The sequence below is a fragment of the Arachis ipaensis genome, chromosome B4 (genome assembly GCF_059453495.1).
Source record: "Arachis ipaensis isolate K30076 ecotype BB chromosome B4, ASM5945349v1, whole genome shotgun sequence".
NCBI classification, from domain to species: domain Eukaryota; kingdom Viridiplantae; phylum Streptophyta; class Magnoliopsida; order Fabales; family Fabaceae; genus Arachis; species Arachis ipaensis.
In genome coordinates, this window is record NC_142439.1 from 26,895,303 (window position 1) to 26,917,486 (window position 22,184).

The window sequence follows — 22,184 nt, forward strand, 5'->3', positions numbered from 1 at the left end:
TTAATTTTTTTACTTATCAAAATAATTTTTAATAAATACTTTAAACTAATAGAATAAGTCATAATTAAATTAAACTCTAATAATCATAAAATTCTATTTAATTATTTTTTGTAAATTAATTTTTTTAAAAACAAAATTTTAAAAATATAATAACTCATAAATAACTAATTATTTAATTTTCAAAAATTTAGAATCTTACATTGTTCATATTGTTCACAAAAGTTATTGTCTACCTAGTAAAACCCATTCCAAAATGCAAATGAAGAAAAACAAAATTAATTTTCACTCAACAAAAACAACTTAGAGTATATATTGAAAGTGATCAAACCTTTCATTAACAATAAATAATAATATTAAACTTGAATTTGTCTAGGTTTAGAAGTGATCAAACTCATACATTAGTTTGTAGTTGATGTAAGCTTTTGATCAACACACAACCATCATTAACAGTTGAAGGTGCAATCGCAGAAAATTGGACCCCCAAAGTAGCTAAAGCATCTTCCGTAAGCTCCCTGGCCAAAGTGCTTAAGAGCACAAGCATTTTTACACCATTGTTTATCACACCCTCCTACCATATGCAACTTATCTTGACACCTTTTCTGCTGCAATGATAAGCAATTATCCCCACCACCACCATCATCCTTGTTGCACACTTCACTACTTGCCACCGTAATCATAAGAGCACCTATATATGTCACAACATTATTCATATGCTTCAAAATTTGGAACTTTTAGTATTAGATGCTTAGCTTGTTCATATTCATTGGTTAGCTAGAAATTGTGGTTATACACCACCAGTTAGTGAACATATACATCACAACAGATATACACTAGAGAAAGCTAAGTTATATGGGATGGACTCTTATATCTTTTAAGAGGCAAAAATTATGTTTTTGTGAAGTTTTATTCCGGTAATTCTTAATCTCTTGATTTAATACCTTTGTTGCGGTTTAATCTTAAATTGAACAAATAAATTATATTTTTTTTTCGGTGACTTAGAACAAACAAATTATATGATAATTCTTAAAAGTATAACTCTGGTAAATATTAAAATTAATTATAAATTATATTACATATGTCGTTAATTATTTTTTCAATTAAACACAAACAATTTTAAATTATACGCTCTTATGTTTACTGTCTTAAATACCAGCTCATGCCAAATTTAGATACGAATATTGTTTGAAGATTTAAAAAAATTATCACTCAAATAAATAAATAAATGAAAAATAACGTAGGTCATTTTAATTATAAGCAAAAAGATTGGTTTTACAATAAACCTAATATTTTTTTAAAAAAATCATTTTTTAGTTACATTAAAAATTAAGAAGTAAACTAATTTCTTTAATATATAATGAAGAACAAACACTACTAACACATGATTAGTTAAAATTCAGCATGTAGAATTAAATTTTGAAATTCATAAAATGACGAGCACCAACCAAACATAAATTTAATTAAAACCAAGAGTCATAATGTCAAATAATATATAAAAAAGGCCAATTTTTAATAACTAAACAAATTTAACTCAATAATAAAAAAGTCGCAATATTATAAATAAGATCTCTCTCTAGTTAAAAATTCATTTTACACCAACTCAGATCTATACACCAAATATTGGTTGTGCTGCCATTCCTAGAAAAGATCATAATTAACCTACTTGATGTTGTGAGAAGAAGAAGAAGGAGAATAGCGTATTGCGAGAAGTGGTTGGCCATGTTTTGAGGACTTCACTATCGCCTTTTACGAGAATGTGGTTCATGTATTTATCCCTTTGAAAAAGTTTAGAAGGCTAATATTTTATTAAAATTTGGTTAATATTTAATTATTTTAAAAAAATAAGTAATTTTATATTATTAAATATAATTTTATACTATTAAAAATATTAATAATAATTAATTGATTATAAATTATAAAACTTACTAATTTCTAATATTTTTTTTATAAATATATATTTTATGAAAAATATTATTTTCACAACAAAATTATATTTATGTATAAATATCTATATAATTTAACTCATTTTTAGTAATATTTTAAATTTTAATATGTATTTATATTTGTAATTAATTTTAATGATAACATCTAATATAATTGATATTTGTCTCTTCACATTTATATATGAAAGAGAAAGAGAATCTATAGCATTAATTGTATGTTGATGATGAATGGGTCCGTTTAGAAACTCTAAAAGTTATTTTTTTTTAGTTTTTGATTTATAAAAAGTTATATTAATAGTGTTTGGTATAATTTTTTAAATAAATTTTTAACTTTTTAAAAAATTATTTAAGAACTTTTAAAAAAGTTAAAAAATTTGACTTCTCTTATTTTCAAAAACTATTTTGCCACTCTTATTTAATGCACAACTTTAAAATAAGGACTTCTATAATAACTTTTCAAATACAAAATAATTTATTTAAAAATTGTCATTAATAAAAATTCTTATATTTTAAATTCTTTTTTCAAAAAAATTTATTTTGCATAAATGGCTACTAATTACTATATATTTCTTAATTATTATATATTTCTCGCCGCTTCTTTTTCCGCGCCGTCTTTCTTTTCGTTGTTGTTTTTTTTTTCCGCGTTGTGCTCATCCTCGTCGCTGCTTCTTCCGCGTTGGAAACGTATTTTAGATAGTTAGACGTGTCTGTGTTAATTTTTTTGGTACACTGTTCCCCTCATTATTGACGTTCTCCGGGTTATTATAGTTTTTAGTCTTTTTTTTGTCTGTTTAATAAAAAGTTTTATGTTTTTAATCTATACAAAATATTGGATGTTCTATGATTTTTTTTTTGATATATTTGTGTTGATAATTTTTTTTGCACATCTCTATTTGATTTGAAATTTATAATGTTAATATAATTTAAATGTGCTAATACTTAATTTTAGATGTATTTGTGTTCTTCATTTAATTTTAAAGGTGTTTATGATCAAAATTTTATTTTTAACCTTATGATGTAAACACTAAACTTTAAGTGCAAAGATAAAAATTTTATTGTCCAAAATTTGTTCTTTGTCTTTCTGTTAGATGTGTAAAAATTTGTACTTTGTCTTTTTCTTTCGGATATATAAACAGATGTGTCAATCAATTATTTTTCGTGAAATTTTATAAATTTGGATATGTACGTAAGTAACTCATTTTAACATGATTTTGAATATATTGATAAAATATTTAATATACATTTTTATCATTTTGGATATGTATTTAACTTTAGTTTTTTTCTGCGTCGAATATACAGTTTAAAACCACAATGCCAATAAAAAAACATATTTATACTAGTCCAAAAAAAAGAAAAACAATAGCCAATAAGATTTTTATGGACAAGAGGTTCAGAGACTATACCATAAGAAGACAAAAATTGAAAGGAATAATAAACCAAAAAAATTGAGAAAGCAAAGACCGAAAGAGTGCTGTACACGTGTGATGGTAGTGCATAGATTGGATGAGGGAGGAAAAAAATAACTTCTTTACTTTTGTAGAAGAAGTTAGAAAAATTTTAGATGATAAAATTTAAATTAAATCTGATTAAAAGTGTGTTTACTCAAACAATAAGAAATTGATTTAATTTAAAATAATTAAATAATATTATTAAATTAAAAGATTGACCAAAACTAAAATTAAAAATAATAGAATAATTAAAAATTAATTTTAATTCAACAATAAATATATATAAAAATATAATTTATTTATTAACTTATAAATTATTTTTTTAAATAATATTCTAATAAAAAATTAAAAATAATTAGATTAATTTTTTTATTTGTAAAATAAGGTTAAAAATTTAAATACTCAAATTAAGGTATATAATTTTCTTTTTATCTTTTAATTTTGAAAGTTTTAAATCATAAATAATAAATTATTAAATAATATAAAAACTTCTGAAAAAAATTTTAATTAAATATAATAAATCGTAAATAATTTATTATTTAACTTTAAAAAAAATTTGAAGTGTTACATACAAAGCATTAAGAATTAGATTATATATCATATGGTGCGACAACGAACCAAAATTCTGGCCTCATGAGATTACTTCTTATTTCTACGAGAGACCAAAAAGTTGATCTCCAGAGGCTTTGCCATTTCCAACCGTCAAAGACAATCTTTCCAAGCTCGTGGTGTTATTGAGCTCATAAACAAGATAAAATGTAGAATAAAGTGATAATAGAAGTACGCAACAACTGAATCGATGAGTAAATCAGTCAAATAACTAGTTCTAAGATTCAATGGTCCAACTGTAATTAAACTGTAGTCGAACTGATTTAACTAAATATACATTTAAATTATTTAAAGTATATTAATATACATTTTCAGATATCTAAATTTAATGATTTAATGACAGGAAAATTTAAAATTTCACTTTTCAAGTAATAAATTGTCATCATTCAAATTTTACATTCAAAATTTAACACATCAAAATTTATAATTAAAATAAAATTAAAATACTATTTTGTAGAATTCGATCAACAATAGCTTTAATATTTTGTTAAAAGGAAGTCAATTGAACTTGAGAAAGAAAATGGTTAAAAAGCAAAAAAACAAAATTGTTAGGAACAAGAATAAAAGCAATCAACAATAACAAATTTATTATTAAGTAGGATAAATAAATCACATCTAAAAAAAACTTCCTATTCTTGTCGAGATGTACATTTAAAATAAAAATATTTTATGAAATTTAATAAATGAACAAAATTATGCCTAATAATAATAATATAATATTTTATTCTAAATAATTATGCATATCTAGACTGACAAGTGATAGATGATATAAAAAATGCTATCTATACTTTAAAATTACCAAATTAAAATCCTAATTTTAACACACGATTCACTTTAATCCTAATCCTCTTCATTCAGTCACCACCACTACAAAAAAAAGTAATATTTGTAACAAAAAAAATGTCATAAAAACTCTGAAAAATTTTGAAACAAAAGGAATTTATAACCAAAAAAATTGTTGCAGTATGTCCTATTACAAAAAATTTTTGTAACAAAAAATAAAACTGTTACAATATAAAATAATATTTTGTAATAAATTATTTTAATACAAAAACTAAAATTTGTTATGATAATAATTTTTTTCTATGAGATATTTTTCATAATAATATAATTTTTCCTATTACAAAATTTTGTTACAAAATATAACTCGATTTCGTAACATTTTTTATTCTTTTAGTTACAAAACCATAATATTTATTTTGTAACAATTTTTTTTAATACAAATTATGCACATAATTTGTCAAATTCTATTTTTTTAATTAATTGATATATCACTATAAGAAATTACAAGAATAGCAATCAATTTAGTAACCGATTTTTCTTAAAAATCGATCACTAAATCCTTATTCCATTTACATGAAGAGGAAAAAAAAATCTAAGTACTTTCAAAATCCAAAGACGGAAATATATAAAAAAAAGGACTAATAATATCATTGAGTTTACAAATACTATAACAAAAACAAGGTTTCTGTATTCTACTTTTCATTTTAACTCTTTCGGGTTTAATTGGAGGCAAAAACTCACATAAATCCAATTTAATTGAAGAAGTTCATGATCACCAAATGGAGAACCAAATTGTAGAGAACAACATCAACAAAAAGCACGTTCAGAAGCAAGATCCTGCAGTAGAACGAATAAGCAAAATTTTATAAGAATATGTCAAGTGAAGAAAACAAACATAGTTTAACAATAAAGTCACTAAAAAACTGATAACTATGCTTGTTGTTTTAGTATCAATACCAAATAATTGCTCTGGCATATTTTTATTCAGCAAAATGTACATTATTTATGCAATGCAAACATGTTTATAAGTTATAACTTACTATAAAAGTCTAACATCATCCCCCTAACAATCTCAAAGGATAGGAATGACATATTCAATTTAAGTATATAAATTCACTATGATTTCCACTTACTATAAAAGTCTAGCAATATCCCCTCACAATCTTAAAAGATAGCTACTGTATATACCTAATTCTAAAATAGAACTAACTAAAATAATAACACTTCCAAAACAAAATCTTATTGAATCCTTTTAGTTCTTTTCGAACATTCAATTAAAACAAAATCTCTTTTTCATTATTTAAACACTTCTTTATTTTTTTTAAACATTCTCTCAAACCACTTCCAAATACTTTAAATTTATTATTAACATTTTAAAAGATTAATTCCTTTCCAAGCTTTGTAAACATCCAATAATCAACATTAATCAAACACTTAAATATTCATTCCCTATTATTTATTGAACATCAAATCTATTAATCAAACATCTAAGGCGTAGTTCACATAATTCATTTTAGTTAAATCCTTATATTTTTATAAAAATTCGGACATAATCTCTCCTAAAAATGGACTTAACCACCTTTAAGGGTTCCCTCTATCTCAACAATATACCAATCTTCTTTTTAACAATTAGCAATAACAACTTTTCAAAAATCAATTTATCATATTTTAATTTAACAAATAATTCCATATCCATCACCATTCATAGCCACAAACTTAACAAATTCTCATTACAACTAGCTAACAATCAAAATTTTCAGCATTCCCAAACAATCAGAAAATCAATCACATATTCATCAAATCAAGTCACTTTCACTGTCGTAAATCCAACTCAAGCTTATCATTTAGTCATTCCAGACAATCATAAATTATTTGTAATTATTCGATAAACTTAATTAACATTCACGATTTAAAATCTTTAGTTTGGAAAAGAATCCCCTACCTCAAAGTGTCGAAATCTATAGAAATTAAGCGTGACCTCATTCGTCCTAACTAGCAATAGCAGCATCAACAGTCTTGAACTGAACAAACATCAGTGGCATTAGCCACACTGATAACTTCTCACAGTAACAACACCATTAAACACAACTTCATAGTTACAGTGGTTCAACCCTGAGACATTAACACCCAAAACCCTCAACAACCATATAACACAACAATAATGATAAGGGTTTTAGATCAGGAACTCACTGCAGTTATGAAAAAATATAACGATGGAGCAGCAACAGCTCTGATAATGGAGAGAATGCTGGCATATACTCCAGCGGTAACGTCCGGCAACGATGATAAACCATTATTTTATGATTTATATTGTGTTTAATTGAATGGTTTTATCAAGTCTTTATCCACTTATTCATATGATTAGCATGATATTACAATTCCTTCCCAAAATTGTTCCATGGTTAAAAACTTGCTTCCTAGAGATCTTTTAATCATACATTTTAACTCTCCTTCATCTCATTCGATGCCGTGATCCGTGTGTTAAGTGTTTCAGGCTTCATAGGGCAGGAATGGCTTGGAGAATGGAGAAGAAGCTTGCAAAAATGGAAGGGACACAAGAAACTAAGGAGATAACCAGCGAACACTGACGCGATCACATGGCTCACGCGAGCACGTGAAATGAAGAAATCGCAGCGACGTGAGCGTGCGCCTGACGCAAACGCGTGGAGTATAGTCTTCACAAATGACGCGAACATGTGGACAACACGAACGCGTGACAAGGAAAATTGCCGAATGACGCGAACGCGTAGACAACGCATATGCTTGACCTGCGTGATCTGCAGAAATAACAGAATACGCTGGGGGCAATTTTGGGCCGCGTTTTGACACAGTTTTCGGCCTATAAACACAGATTAAAGCTAGGGAACATGCAAAGACTCAACAGGCAGCCACACACATTCAGATACATCGATATTAGCATTGCTTTCAGTTTCAGATCTGAATCTAGATTAGCTTTACATTAGTTTGTTTCCTTATTCCTTTACTCTTATTAGTTGCTCATTGACCCTATTCAATTAAGTATGTTGCATTTTGAATTTATTAATATACAGAGTTGCTTTTAATTTTAATTAATTTTAATTCTCTATTTTATTTTAGTTAATTTATTATGTCTTCTTATATTTTTATGAATATTAATTCTATGTCAATGGAGTAGATTTCCTACTTGACATGGAGGTTGATTAAGAGGAGACACTTAAGTTGGAATGCTCAAGCGCTTAGTTAAATTGGATGTTGTTGGCTAATTCTGTACCTACTAACGCTAGACCTTCCCAAGGGAGAGGACTAGGATTTGCGGGTAAGAGTCAGCTCAATCACTTGACTTTTCTTTATTTAGTAAGGGTTAACTAAGTGAAAACAATAACCTCTTTACACTACACTTGAGAAAAATTCCAACAGGGATAGAACTTCCAATTAATCACTCCCCCAGTCAAGGCCTTTTAATATTAATAATAATTCTTAGTTCTATCGCTTTAATTTACAATTATTTTTGTTCATCATCAAAACTCAACTTTTTTGGAAACTTCTAGTTAATAAAATAGCACTCTTTCTTGCAACTCGTTGGGAGATGACCTGGGACTCATACTCCCAGTGTTTTTATTTCTAAAATTTGTGACAACCCCTTTTTAAATTGGTGATGCAGACTTTAGCTGGTTGAGAGCTATACTTGCAACACATCTCTCTTATTAAGACTCTCTTAATTGGTCTGACTTTTGCCACGCATCAAATTTTTGGCACCGTTGCCTGGGAGTTGCAATAGTGTGCTAGATTATTAATTAGTGTACATATTTTATTTTATTTGCATATTTTATTTTTATTTCTGTTACCATGAGCTATACGTCTTTCTCATTGAATGAGGCGTTCATTGCCTGATCTGAGCTTAGCCGCTTTTGATCCTAAAATTAAAAGAACTCTTTCACGTATTAGGCGAGCTCGACGTCGGTTAGCCTCTGAGGGCGAATCTGAACCGCCATCTGAGAGCGAGACAAGCTCCTTTACTACTGATCCAGTTGATTCACGTGCAGGTGACATGGCAGAACCTAGGAGAATTACTCTCCAGGAAGCTGGAGCCCCAGATTTTACACTGCAACCTTATCAAGTGCGTCATCCAAATCTGGCTGCAGATTTTGAATTGAAGATTGCACTAATTAACTTGATGCCCAAGTTTCATGGCTTACCTGCTCAAGAGCCTATTAAGCACCTTAGGAATTTCCAGACAGTTTGTTCTACTGTTAGGCGTAATGGTGCAGATGAAACTTCTATTCTGTTAACCGCCTTTCCGTTTTCTCTTGAGCGAAAAGCAAGGGAGTGGTACTACTCCCAACCTGAAGCGACTGTTACCAACTGGGATACACTCAGGAGAGAATTCTTGAAAAAATACTTTCCAGCTGAAGTCACAGATAGACTGAGAAAAGAGATCTCATTCATTATTCAAGGTGACTCAGAGACTCTCTATGAATACTGGAAACGTTTTAAGAACCTTCTAGACGCATGCCCCCATCACATGATTGACAGAATAGTGTTGATCAGCTACTTCACTCAAGGCATGAATCCCCAGGATAAGACTACACTGGATGATGCTAGTAATGGTTCTATGAAAAAGTACAGAACCCCAGATGAAGCATGAAAACTGATCAGCAACTTAGCTGAGTCCACTAGGAATCACAGGCCGAAGCGTAGCAACTCAAAAGCTATTACAGAGGTTTCCTCTAGCATTGAGACTACTGCTCTTACACAGAGTATATGTGAAATGACCAACCTACTGAAGAAGATGCAGTTAAACCAACAATAACAAACTCAGCCTCACCCACTACAACAGAGCCAACAGTTAGTTTCCCAAAGAGTATGTGAAATCTGTGCTGATTATAGTCATTACACTGATGAATGTACGCAGCTCCAACAGGAAGACAACACTGTGGCAGCTACTCATAACTTCTATGACCGCCCAAATCAAGGATACAACCAACAAGGCAGCAATTACAACCAAGGTGGAAACCATAACCAAGGATGGTAGGATAACTCCAACCAAGGTTGGAGAGATAATTCTAACCATAATTGGAGGGACAACTATAACAGAGGAAGCAAAGATAACAATGAAAACCAGAGGTGGAATAACAACAACAGACAGCAGAATCAGAACCAGCCTTACAGAGCACCTCACCTAAGACAATCTCAAGGATTCCAGCAAAACCAACAACAGGTTCCTCAGATCACTTACTCCAATTCCTCATCAAATGAAGAGATGCTCCGTTCTCTTGCACAAGGGCAACAAGACATGCAGAGGCAGCTGAACTCTACTTTAAATGGTATGACTGCCATTTTACAAGCTCTCATCTCCCGGTTAGATTCATCACCTAATTTCACGAATCAACCTTCAAGCTCCAGTGGAATTCCTTCTCAACCCCTACTTAATCCCAAAGGTGGCATCAATACTATCACTTTAAGGTCCGGAACTACATTGCAGGAGAGGAACCAGGAAGTGCCAAGCCTACCAGAACACGTCCCAACTGAGGATGTAGTGGAAGTGGAAGACGCTGAAGAGGAAGAGGACGTACAAGACATAGTTGAAGAAGAAGCAGCTCAACCACAGAACGAAACACCAAAGGATGCAGAGGCTGTACAGGATGCCATTCCTATCCCATTTCCACATTTGGCAAAGAAATCCAGGAAGCAGATGAAACTTGATCCCAAAATGGTAGAAATATTCAAAAAGGTTGAGGTAACTGTTCCCCTTTTGATGTTATTCAGCAGGTACCTAAATACGCAAAGTTTTTAAAAGATTTATGCATACATAAGGATAAGATTAATGAATTAGAAACTATTCCTTTAGATAGTTATATATCTGCTTTAATGGGAGGTATATCTGAAAAATGTAGTGACCCAGGTCCATGTATGGTTAACTGTACCATTGGAGGTGTAATTTTTTCTGACTGCATGTGTGATTTAGGAGCATGTGTTAGTATAATGCCATTGTCTATATATGATACCTTGAGGCTCCCTCCTTTGAAAAGGTCGGCAGCTCATTTTGTGTTAGTAGATAAAAGCATTATTACAGTAGTTGGAATTGCTGAAGATGTATTAGTGAGCATTAAGGGGCTCACATTTCCTATTGACTTCTATATTCTAGAAATGCCCCTAATGACTCAGGAAGACCATCATCAATCCTGCTTGGAAGACCATTCCTGAAGACTTCAAAGTTCAAGCTGGATGAATTCTCAGGAACTTACTCCTTTGAGATAGATGGCAGAACAGTGAAATTCAGTTTAAATGAAGCTATGAAGCACCCTCCGGAAGATCATTCTATCTTTCAGTGCGACATTATTGATGAAACTGTAGCTAAAGTTCATCAAGTAGAAATAGAAGAGAAGCACATGGAGCAAGGTCCAAGTGTGGGGACACTTTCTGAAAACAATGAAGACCCTTTACCATTATCACCAGCCCCGGATGATCCAGAGCCTAGCTATGAGCAGAAATTGGAATTAAAGCCTCTTCCTCCACACCTCAAGTATGCTTACCTTGAGGATAATCAAAAGTTTCCAGTTATCATTGCAAGGGAACTTACCTCTCAACAAGAGGAGCAATTGCTCAGTGTGCTGAGAAAACATAAGAAAGCAATTGGATGGAGCTTAGTGGATATAGTAGGCATCAGTCCCCAAGTTTGTGAACACAGAATATTCTTAGAAGAAAGAGCAAAGCCTGTCCGTCAACCTCAAAGATGATTGAATCCTACCATCTTAGAAGTTGTCAAGAAAGAAGTAACCAGACTACTTGAAGCAGATATTATTTACCCCATCTCAGACAGTGAATGGGTAAGTCCAGTACAAGTAGTGACCAAGAAGTCTGGAGTCACAACAATAAGAAATGAGCATGGAGAGCTCCTGACAACTAGAGTGCAGAATTCATGGAGAGTTTGCATTGACTATAGGCGTCTCAACCAAGCCACTCGCAAGGATCATTACCCCTTGCCATTCATTGATCAAATGCTTGATCGCCTGTCAGGTAAATCTCATTATTGTTTTTTAGATGGTTATACAGGATATTTTCAAATTCATATAGCTCCTGAAGATCAGGAAAAGACTACTTTTACATGTCCCTTTGGAACATATGCTTATAAAAGAATGCCTTTTGGTTTATGAACTGTATGGAAGTTTTTATGGATGATTTTAGTATATATGGTGATTCATTTAGCCTTTGCTTGGATAGTTTATCTAGAGTGTTAGACAGGTGTGTTAGTACCAACCTTGTATTAAATTTTGAAAAATGTCACTTTATGGTAAAACAAGGAATTGTACTAGGACATGTTGTGTCTAATACTGGCATTTCTGTAGATCCAGCAAAGGTGGATGTTATTTCTAGTATACCTTACCCCTCCTCCGTGAGGGAAGTCCGTTCGTTCTTTGGCCACGCAGGTTTTTACATGAGATTCATTAAGGACTTCAGTAAGGTAGCACTGCCTTTATCCAGATTGCTGCAAAAAGATATTGATTTCGAGTTCAGTGATGATTGTATGCGCACGTTTGATAAGCTGAAGATCGCCCTAACTCAAGCCCCAATTGTGAGAGGACTAGACAGGAGCCAGCTATTTAAAATTATTTGTGATGCTTCCAATCATGCAGTAGGAGCGGCGCTGGCTCAGCACGAAGGTAAGGATCCTTTTGTAATTGCTTATGCATCTAAGACTTTAGATGCTGCTCAATCTAATTATACTACTACTGAAAAAGAGCTTCTAGATATTGTTTTTGCTCTGGATAAATTCCGAGCCTATTTACTTGGTACTAAGGTAGTAGTGTACTCAGATCATGCAGCTCTAAAATATTTATTAGCTAAAAAGGAGTCCAAACCAAGGCTAATACGTTGGATACTGCCGCTGCAAGAATTCGATTTAGAAATTAAGGATAGGAGTGGTAACCAGAATTTAGTGGCAGACCACTTGAGTCGCCTTGAGCACATTAAGGATAACTCCACTCCTATAAATGATAATTTTCCTTTTGATAGCTTACATGCAGTATCTGAGATAGTTCCTTGGTATGCACCTGTAGCTAATTATCTAGTTAGCCACACTTTTCCTCCAAATTTCACTAAGCATCAAAGAGACAAGCTGAAAAGCGAGTCCAAATATTTTATATAGGATGATCCATATTTATGGAGGTGTGGTGCTGACCAGGTAATTAGACGGTGTGTGCCTCAATTAGAATTCCAGTCCATTTTAGAGGCCTGCCACTCATCTGAGAGTGGAGGACATTTTGGCCCTCAAAGAACAACTAGAAAAATTCTAGACTGTAGATTCTGGTGGTCTACTCTTTTTAAAGATGCTGCTGAATTTTGTAAATCCTGTTCCCCATGCCAAAGATTTAGTAATATATCCAAGAGGGATGAGATGCCTCAACAGATTATACTTTTCTGTGAAATTTTTTATGTTTGGGGCATTGACTTCATGGGTCCATTTCCAAATTCTAATGGTTACTTTTATATACTGTTAGCCGTAGATTATGTTTCTAAATGGGTGGAAGCAATTCCTACCCATACTGATGATGCTAACACGGTTGTCTCCTTTGTTAGAAACCATATTATTTGTCGCTTTGGATCACCACGAGCAATTGTGGGCGATCAAGGCACTCACTTTTGTAACAGGAGACTAACAGGATTACTGAAAAGGCATGGGATAGTTCATAAAGTATCAACAACTTACCATCCCCAGACCAATGGGCAAGCAGAAGTCTCTAACAGAGAAATAAATCATATTCTAGAAAAGATAGTAAAACCTCATAGGAAGGACTGGAGTGCTAGACTACAAGATGTACTCTGGGTATACAGAACAGCGTACAAGACACCCATTGGGATGAGTCCCTTCTGCTTGGTATACGGAAAGGCTTGCCACCTCCCAGTAGAGGTGGAACACAAGGCTTTCTGGGCTGTAAGGGAGTGCAACATGAACTATGAAGAAGCTGGTGCTGAAAGGAAGTTGCAATTAGCAGAACTGGAGAACCTTCGCCTAGAAGCATATGACAACTCCAGGAGATACAAAGAAAAGATGAAGGCCGTCCATGACAAGCACATAAAAAGGAAAGAATTCAGACCAGGGGAGTTAGTTCTTCTTTATAACTCCAGACTGAGGCTTATGCTAGGTAAACTGAGATCAAGATGGGAAGGTCCATACAGAGTAGAAAAGGCAGAGCCATATGGAGTTTTTCACTTGCGTCATCTTTCTAGCTCCAAATTTCTAAAGGTGAATGGACATCGCCTGAAGCTTTATCATGGTGAGAAGATGAAGGATCAAAAAGAACTAGAGGTCTTCCTTTTGGAAGACCCACCAACAGAAGCAGAATGAGTCTGAAGAGCGTCCAACTTAAGGACGTAAAAGCAAAGTGCTAGGTGGGAGACAACCCACCATGGTATGATCGTTCCGTTTCAGTCTTAGTTTTATTTTACTTTATTCTATTTTTATTTTTGTTAATGACTCTTCTCATAATATCTGCATAAAGTTGCATATAGCACACATTTACATTTGCATATTGCATATATAAAAAAAAAAGCACGCACGCGACGCGTCATATGTGCGTTCTGAAGAAAAGATAATTAAACAGAAAGTCACGCGAAAGCGTGGCTGGAGGCGTGCCTTAGGCACAAACATACCCACGTGACCGCGTCACCCACGCGGCCGCGTCATTTTTAGAAATAGCCTCCCACGCGTCCGCGTCATCCACGCGTCCGCGTCACCCACGCGAACGCGTGCCCCTAAAAATCGACGTAAAAGAGGTGTATGGCAGCAAATTATGATAGAGCTGGGCTGGAATAATGCTGGAAGCACCAGCCCTACCACGCAACCGCGTGCCCCACGCGGCCGCGTCGTTTTCAAAATATAGCCATCCACGTGATCGCGTCACCCACGCGAACGCGTCACCCTAAATTTTGGCAATTTGTTTGAAACAGAGAGTTGCGCGAACGCATGGCTGCCCTCGCGCCATTCGCACAAATCAAGTCACGCGACCGCGTGACCCACGCGACCGCGTGACCCACGCATCCGCGTCACATGCGGTGCACAGATTATCCACATCAGCCAAAATATCTTATCTTTTCTTCCCCAAATCCTAATTTTCTTTTCCCTTACTATTTCTTTCGTTTCCCTTCTTCCTTCTCTACTCATTCTCACTTTTTACTTTCTCCTCCCTTATTTTTCACATCCATTATCAAGGTTCTTTCTTTCTCTCTTTATTTTTATTTTTATTTATGTTTACTTCTTCTTTTACTTTCATTATCTATATTCTATTTTTCTTTTACTTTTCTTTTTATTCCTTTAATTGGTGTTAGAAATTTATTTGGGTCATTATCTTCTTTTATATTTTGCTTGTGAGTTATTATGAATCGTTTGACAATTATATATTACTTTTCATAAGGGTTGCTTGCATGTTCAAATTTCTACTTTCAATAACATATCTACCATGCATGCCAAGTGTTTGTGAAAAAGCCCGTATGGTATTGCACATTATTTTTAATTATTATATTCTACTACTTTAATGCGTGCTTTTCACAAAACCCCTTTTATATTTTATTGATTAAATATAATTTTCAATATAAACAGATTATTAGTTTGAAAGGCTTGGTAATCTAACTTGGACATTGAATGCTTGATCTATGCTACTCATGCCTTTGCCGGCATGCCAATAAACATCTTGCATTTAATTGCCACCACATGCACTTACTCTATCACCTTTGATGAACTTTTCACATGTAGTCTAGACCATGTATTAACGACATCCTTCTTTACCGTGCATTGATTATCACCCTTAATATTCACTCCCTTGCTCGAACCCTTAGCTTTACATATTACTTTCTTTTTCCTTTTTCAGGATGGCAACCAAGAAAGGTAAAGAGAAAGCTACTCCCAAACCATCAGCAAGGAGAGGAACAAAAAGAGCATTAGTGGAAGAACCATCTTCAACAGCGGTGAAACCTTCAACAAAACGAATCAAGAGGATCATCAAGGTCGATGAAAAAGAGAAAGCCTTCCCAGTAAAGGACACTACGCGGTTCACTAACCGCTACTGTGAACAGATGTTCCCCATCCTGGCAGCAAGGAACTATAACAATGAGCACCTTATCATCCTCCCAACCCACATTGCTGAAATTGTTGAGCCCCGCATTGAGCGAAGACAATGGGGATTCCTACGGAGGCAGCCACGGCAGGTTAATTTATCATGAGTAGTTGAATTCTACTCCAATTTTCATATGCCAACCATGCAGTCTGTCTATGTCCGTCAGAAGCAAGTCCCCATAACTGAAGAAGCCATTCAATAAGCTTTAAATCTTCCCCCTGCTCCAGAAGGATTGGACGCATTTCAAGAAGCCTCATTCAAGCGCCAAACATACTAATTTGACTAGGACGCTATTCTCAGAGTTATCGCACAACCTGGCAGCAGATGGATCTACGGATACCACCGTTCCCGATCTAAGGGCATATTGGCTTCCGCACTCACCTTAGAGGCTCGAGTATGGGCACAGATCATGTCCCATTACGTCTTTTCAAGAACTCATGAGTCCTCCTTCACTGCAGACATGGCTGTTTTACTCTGGTGTATCCTTACAGACTAGCACCTTAATTTACCAAGACACATTCGGCATGCTATGGGACACGTACAAATTACGGGAAACTTACCTTTTCCCACCTTGGTTTCAGATCTAGTCTTAGCAGCCAGAGTCTCCTACAGAGCTGGGGACACCAAGGCCATGATTTCACGAGATGATTAATACGTCCCTAACGGGAAGTATATCAGACCTCCAGCAGCAGCTGTCAACCGGAGCACGGAACCAGCAGAAGATATTCCTTCTTCTTCCACACCACAAGCACCTTCTACAAACCAACTGCTAAATCAGATACTTGAGAGGCTAGAATGGATTGAACGGAAAGGAAAGCAAAGAGAACGCCATAACAAGCGCAGATTTACATACCTCAATGAGCTACTTGTTGGTAACCAACCACCTAGAGAAGACCCAGACACCCCGGACTCTACCTCATTTACCAGCACAGGGAGCCATGATGGTCCCGATGATAGAGATACTGCTACCAGCCCCCCTTTGTTCCTGACAGATGGCACCGAGGACGGTGCAAAGCTTTAAGTGTGGGGAGGTCGGTTAGTACCTGACTTCCAGAGATAAGTTCTTTTTCCTTAAACACCAATAATATAGGATATTTAGTTAGTTTTTCTTTTATTCAGAATAGGATAAATTGCATAGTAATAGGTTAATTTCATGCATGTTCTACTTGATTGAAAAATAATAAGTTTCTTTTTAAGACCCTATTTTTGAAAAATCTCACTAATTTAAAATAAATCTTTTGTGTTAAATTTGTTTGAAGTTGTAATTGGAACATAGTTTAAAAAGCTAAGAACACACAACCCGTGAGATTTTGAATCTAATTACATGGTTACATTATTTAACCATAAATATTTTATTCTTGTGTGTTCACTTCTCTATGATTGTAATCTTTATTTTGTTTCATCCTATATGTCCAATGTTTAATGTATCCATATGCATGCATATGATTGAGGCCATTAATTGTTTAGCTCACTTATCCCAAATAAGCCTACCCTTCAATTACCTTTGTTAGCCACTTTGAGCCTTTTAAATCCCATTTGTTCTATATTTTACCACATTACTAGCCTTAAGCAGAAAAACAATTAATTATCCCAATTGAATCTTTGGTTAGCGTAAGATAGAAATTGTGTGTTAATTAACCATGGGAAAATTGTGGGAACATGGGTTGATAAGGGAATGTGTCATGATAAAATTTTGGTACTTACTCATGTGAAACTACAAAATTATTATTTATCCATGTGCATTGATAAGCTATGTTTATTTTTCTAGTTAAAAAAAAATCTAAAAATATTCAATAGATAAGTAATTAAATAAGGGGACAAATTATCCCAATTCTAAATTAAGTAAAACCCCAATGCATATGTGATACAAGTTAAGATAAAAGGTTAACACATGAGTATGTAATACAAAAGTGAAAATTATGGATAGTTAGGCATGATTCTAGAGTTATATGAAGTGTATGTATGCTAGATAAGAGCTTAGGTTAGTCAGAGATTCAATTTATAGCTCACTTAGCCATATGTATACCCTTACCCTTACCTTAGCTCCATTACAACCTTGAAAAAGACCTCATGATGTTGCACTGGTACATTAAATATTGTTGATTGTGTAACACCCTACCACACAAAGCTTTACGCTTAAGTCGTAAAACAGAGGTGATGTGGTATTACGACCTCTAAAATAAAATAAGTACATATAATAGCAGAAGAGTTATAATATGCTAGGAGCCTTGAAGGATAGGGAAAATAAAAATCGCGAGATAAAAGCGCAACGCTCAAGGAACGAGTTAACTTGCATGCTAAGAAAACTGTAACTGTCAAACATAAGATAACAGAAGTAGGAATAGAGTGCCAAAGATACAAAATAACAAGCTCCTAACTCAGCCTGCGAAGTCAAGACTGGCCGGAGAATATTTACACATATATACATACATATCCAAAACCCAAAAGTACATACACACAATCCTGCCTCTCCATAAACCTCTAAGAGGATCAAAAAGGACAAGTTATGCGGAGAGAAAGCTAAGTACATATATATACATCACTGTACAACAAAACTATACAACAACACTATCCAGTAACCCCTCCGCTTTAAGAGTCCAGACGCCTAACGAGATGGCTCCCGACCTGCATCTGAAAAACAACAACATAGTATGGAATGAGAACCGGAGGTTCTCAGTATGGTAAAGGTGCCACACACATAATATATAAGGTCCTGGGAATGCCAGAGGCAATCCTAGAACGCCGACACTCAGATTGTAGAGCTTAAAGTATTAAACAGAAACCATAAAAGGTGGTTTACTAAGGATATTTAAACCTAACTTAACTTAACCTTAAATCTAAATCCCATTCTGCCATTCCTCCATACCTCCGACTCCATCATGCATTTTCACAGACAACTAAACAGACAAAGGCAAGCACAAGAAGGTTACAAGTACTGCAGATAACAAATATACATTTAACATGGCAAGTACATTTAGGCACACCCAGTTAATACACAAGCAAGTAATTCAAGTAATATGCATATGATGCATGCCTGTCCTATGGCTGATGAGGCTCATCTGTCGGTTATCCAGCCAACCCGACAAGTCTGAATTGTCCTTAGACTGTCCCCCGACGTGCATCCCCAAGAGTCTATGCATAGATTTTTCTCAAATAATCAATATTGCTCAATGGGGGTAACATTCCCGGGAATTTATATAGTGCCCGGTCACACTTACGTCGTAGGGTCAACAGAGTATCGAGTTTTCAACCTGGTACACGTGGTGGCAAGCCACGACACTTAATCCAGGGAATCTCGTATCTCAGATTATTCAAATTCATAAGCCATATAAATAATTCAATTATAATTCCTCAACATCCACATCATTCTCAATTGCATCTCATTCATCATCATACATTAAACATATTCAATCCTTATCCTTCATTATCACACCTCCCATTCCGTCCATCAATAGTTTCAATTCAAAACATAATTCATTCTTTTCTAAGAATCAAACTTCAAACTTAAAACATACTCACTTTCTTAATAACTCAAAATCAAACCATATAACATTTAAATCTAAATCTCTTTTAAATAATCATCTAAACAAAATCTCTAATTTTTTATAAAATTTCGGCAGCATCTCCTCTAAAACACGGACTTTGCCACCCTTTTCGGGTCCAAACCTGCTTTCTTTTCAATTCAACATACCCTTCCTCATCATCATAACAGTCACCACAATAAATCTACTTCAGATTTACAATTATATTCATACAATATTCAAATCCAACAACCAAAAATTCAACTAAGGATCATAGTTCACTAACCCCAGGGCTTCTAACACATAATATCTCAAATCAATAATTCACCAAATCATTAGCACTAGACCAACCATGTTCATCAACAATAACATTCACCATCCAAGATTAATAACTAATTATCCAATAAACTTCAACCAAATATATTCATCAACAAATTACTAAACATTAAATATACACCTGCATTCCAACTTATCCTATGGCCGTCTAGCCTAAGTTTTCACAGAACATTATATATTAAATGCAAGAAACCTAAACCATACCTTAGCCGATTTCCACGTAACGACCAAAGCTATTTATTCAAAACCAAGACAGCCCCTCAAAACTCAACTAATCCGCTTCCTCCAAGTTCCAGTATTCACAATTTCAAGCTCCAATTATTTATTTTCAACCTTACCCAAGCTTCACATAAGCAAGAGTGAACGTTTCTCTCAAGCTAATTGGATCCTATGAAATTGTTCCGGTAGAAATGTAGAGCTCGACGCGGTGAACGCGTGGCCGCAAACGGTGCGGCGATTGGAGCTCGGACGGAGAAGTTACGGGGATCGGAAGTTAACGTAACAATTTTGACGTTCTTCCTTTCTTCTCCCTGATGCTCTTCGACGCTGCCAAAAATGGGGAGAAGAAGAACATGGGTTCACTTAAAGGGCTGGTCCGGTTGGGCCCGGTTTGGGCCCGGTTCAACCGGTTCGGCCCGTTCGGTCTAATTTTGGACCGATTTCTTCGAAATTGGTGTCAAAATTCTCGTTTCGATGAGCTCTATCCTAATTTAATATAATATTCACATTTCTAATCTTTCTTATTAAAAATTAATTTATTGACTAATTATCTACTAATTTAACCGGGGTTTACAGATTGGTTAGGTGAAAAATAAAATTTAGAAAGTATGATTAGAGAAGGATAGAGTGATTCCCCTATACACTTGAGAGACTAGAGTGCACATACACCATCAGTGAGGGTTCAATGCTTGACTCTATGTTCCCTGCTTTCATGAGCTGTCTTCTTACAATGTTACCTATTTTTACTATATAAATTGAATTAGTGGAATTTGATTTATGTTTATCTTGAAGAGCTTACTTATTTTAACCAAGTAGACAAGAATCATATAGTTGCATTCATATATATATATAGGTTGTATTGTATTGCATGAGTTTTACATTTCCCTACTCATTTATTTTTGTCTCCTTAAGCTAAGCATGAGGACATGCTAATGTTTAAGTGTGGGGAGGTTGATAAACCATTATTTTATGATTTATATTGTGTTTAATTGAATGGTTTTATCAAGTCTTTACCCACTTATTCATATGATTAGCATGATATTACAATTCCTTCCCAAAATTGTTTCATGGTTGAAAACTTGCTTCCTAGAGATCTTTTAATCATACATTTTAACTCTCCTTCATCCCATTCGATGCCGTGATCCATGTGTTAAGTGTTCCAGGCTTCATAGGGCAGGAATGGCTTGGAGAATGGAGAAGAAGCTTACAAAAATGGAAGGGACACAAGAAACTAAGGAGATGACCAGCGAACACTGACGCGATCGCATGGCTCACGCGAGCGCGTGAAATGAAGAAATCGCAGCGACGCGAGCGCGCGCCTGACACAAACGTGTGGACGACGCGAACGCATGACAAGGAAAATTGCCGAATGACGCGAATGCGTGGACGACGCGTACGCGTGACCTGCGCGATCTACAGAAATAACAGAATACACTGGGGTGATTTCGGGCCGCGTTTTGACCCAGTTTTCGGCCCAGAAACACAGATTAAAGCTAGGGAACATACAAAGACTCAACAGGCATCCACACACATTCAGATACATCGATATTAGGATTGCTTTCAGTTTCAGATCTGAATCTAGATTAGCTTTACATTAGTAGTTTATGTTTTTGCTTTGTAATTTTGGATGCTGAAGAGTCATTACCTCCGTGAAGACATTACTTTAGTTTGTTTCCTTATTCCTTTACTCTTATTAGTTGCTCATTGACCCTATTCAATTAAGTATGTTGCATTTTGAATTTATTAATATACAGAGTTGCTTTTAATTTTAATTAATTTTAATTCTCTATTTTATTTTAGTTAATTTATTATGTCTTCTTATATTTTTATGAATATTAATTCTATGTCAATGGAGTAGATTTCCTACTTGACCTGGGGGTTGATTAAGAGGAGACACTTGAGTTGGAATGCTCAAGCTCTTAGTTAAATTGGATGTTGTTGGCTAATTCTGTACCTACTAACGCTAGACCTTCCTAAGGGAGAGGACTAGGATTTGCGGGTAAGAGTCAGCTCAATCACTTGACTTTCCTTTATTTAGTAAGGGTTAATTAAGTGAAAACAATAACCTCTTTACACTACACTTGAGAAAAATTCTAACAGGGATAGAACTTCCAATTAATCATTCCCCCAGTCAAGGCCTTTTAATATTAATAATAATTCTTAGTTCTATCGCTTTAATTTACAATTATTTTTGTTCATCATCAAAACTCAACTTTTCTGGAAACTTCTAGTTAATAA

The 22,184-nt window shown here is 34.2% G+C and overlaps 2 long non-coding RNA genes across 2 annotated transcripts; both read right to left on the minus strand.

The window, feature by feature from the left end:
- Nucleotides 1–310: 310 nt before the first annotated feature.
- On the minus strand, nt 311–1,759 carry LOC148566997 (uncharacterized). Its single transcript, XR_015880734.1, has 2 exons — nt 1,661–1,759; nt 311–685 (listed from the first exon to the last, which is right to left on the minus strand). It is a non-coding gene; the product is annotated as an uncharacterized LOC148566997 (long non-coding RNA).
- Nucleotides 1,760–18,214: 16,455 nt separating this feature from the next.
- Nucleotides 18,215–20,260, minus strand: LOC148566998 (uncharacterized). Its single transcript, XR_015881178.1, has 2 exons — nt 19,932–20,260; nt 18,215–18,501 (listed from the first exon to the last, which is right to left on the minus strand). It is a non-coding gene; the product is annotated as an uncharacterized LOC148566998 (long non-coding RNA).
- Between the last annotated feature and the right edge of the window lie 1,924 nt (nt 20,261–22,184).